Source organism: Centropristis striata, chromosome 22 (genome assembly GCF_030273125.1).
Source record: "Centropristis striata isolate RG_2023a ecotype Rhode Island chromosome 22, C.striata_1.0, whole genome shotgun sequence".
In the NCBI taxonomy this organism is placed as follows: domain Eukaryota; kingdom Metazoa; phylum Chordata; class Actinopteri; order Perciformes; family Serranidae; genus Centropristis; species Centropristis striata.
In genome coordinates this window covers 13,274,056-13,275,954 of record NC_081538.1, presented here as the reverse complement: position 1 = coordinate 13,275,954, position 1,899 = coordinate 13,274,056, and the positions used below count along the sequence as shown (strand labels likewise).

Genomic DNA, 1,899 nt, shown 5'->3' with positions numbered 1-1,899 from the left:
CAGAGGTAGGAAGACGTTGCATTCTTTGGAGGGACAAAAAGTCAACATATGCATTACAGTATGGCCTTACTGACATGTCAAGTGAGAATAGAAACAATCCATGTAAAATGCATTACTCACCTGTTGGTTTGTTGAAAGATGCGTATAATGGAGGCAACTGTTGACCACCTCAAATTGGGCTGCACTCTTTCACCAGCCTCTCTTAGTGAAAGACCGTGGTTGATTACATGGTCAATGATAGTGGCACGTATTTCATCACTGACTACTGTTCTTGCAGCCCTTGGAATGCCACCACCACGCATTCTTACACCTCTACCTTGCCCTCTCCTTGGGCCTGCTCTTCTCCCTGGCCCTGCTCCTCTCACTGCTCCTGCACCTCTCACTGCATCTCTCACTGGGCCTGCTCTTCTTCCTAGGCCCCTTGCTCTTACTCTTCCTCGTCCAGACATTACAGTGTTTGTCTTTTTCTGTTTCCAAAAACATCACTCCTCAAAGTCCTCATTTTAACCCCTGCCACTGAGTCTAAGCCAGACTGGAATCAGCTGTGGTTGGCCCAATTTACCCAACATAAATCAGCTGGATGTCAATTATTCAATTGTTTGTTTATTATCAGCTGAGATATATTGTTTTTGAACTGATATAATTGCAGAAGCAGAGGTTTTTATACTGTATCTAAGGTTTGGAATATTGTTTTTGTTAATGTGGGATGTTGTGTGTTAATGTAGCAGCATAGAGGTGCTGGCTGTTTAGTGCCACTGGTGGCGGTAATGAGGAGGGCCGTATAAAAGCTGCCGTCCTCTCCTCGCGATTCCTTTTGCATCCGCGTCATTGGTGCGTCACTTCCGGCTCCCCGGTTGTTTAGCCGACAGGTATGGCTGCCCGCTGTTTCGACTCATTGATCGCTTGGTTCTTTCTGCGTGCTCACGGCATTTGTGTTTGCAGGGTGATTGTTTGCATGCTGCTCTGGGCAACTCATGTGCGGCGGTGCCTTCTGTTTGGTGAGTGTCCCCTCTTTCTCGGCGTGTTAATTGATACTGTCTGACGGCTAACGCTAGTGTGGTCACAGGTGAATGCCAGCAGCGGCCGGTGTCCTCTCTCCCTCCCTCCTCCTTGAGAGTATGTGTGTGTCCCTAACAGGTATGTGTGTATTAGTATGGTCAACTACAGTATTATAATATCAAGCCGTAATGCTAACAGTATCTCTTTCTAATTAGGAGTGTGCAATTAGCTGGTGGTTGCTGCTGCTTTGTCTCCGCTTTGTCTCCGCGGTTGTCTCCGCGGCTGTCTCCGCGGCCGCTCTGTCTTTATTAAAGACTGTCCATACTAAAGACGTTGTCTCCACTAAAACTGTCATCTGTAATCACCCTGCTGGAGCTCGTTCCTGGGCTGCTAAATGCGCAACCGCGCTCAATAGATCTGGTGTATTGCAGCCGAGCTGCTGCCCGCTGTTGACGGCCCACACCGTGCCCCCAGAACACTGATTCGGACTTTGATCCAGACCCGGAATGAGTGTTTTATTATAAGTGTTTATTTTAGGATTATTTTGTACACCATGTTATTTTAGAATTAAAATGGGCAGTCACTGATTTTGTTAACATTTGATTTTGTGTTTGTTTTTGTTGATTTGCCCACTAATTTGTTTATCCCTTTTTCTTTAGTTGCTGGAGACTGGTGGTGGTGGTGCTCGTGCTCGGGTGGTGGTGTCCTCCCCTTTTCCGTCGTTTGCTGTGTCCTGGGAGTGGTCTTCACTAGAGTGTATCACGTATGTCGGGTGTTTTAAGTTGATTTCTTTATTGTTGGTGGATCTCCTTCCCCCCTCTGCACTAGCCCTTGTCCATCCAGTCAGCTCCAGCTCTCCCCCCCCCAGTTTGCTTTTCTTGCTTTTATATTTGAAGGACT

The 1,899-nt window shown here is 47.1% G+C and overlaps 1 long non-coding RNA gene across 1 annotated transcript; it reads left to right on the top strand.

Annotated features, from left to right (window-relative positions):
- Positions 1-814: 814 nt before the first annotated feature.
- LOC131960969 (uncharacterized) lies at positions 815-1,542 on the top strand. The gene is made up of 3 exons (XR_009389807.1): positions 815-869; positions 943-998; positions 1,067-1,542. It is a non-coding gene; the product is annotated as an uncharacterized LOC131960969 (long non-coding RNA).
- The last annotated feature ends 357 nt before the right edge of the window (positions 1,543-1,899 follow it).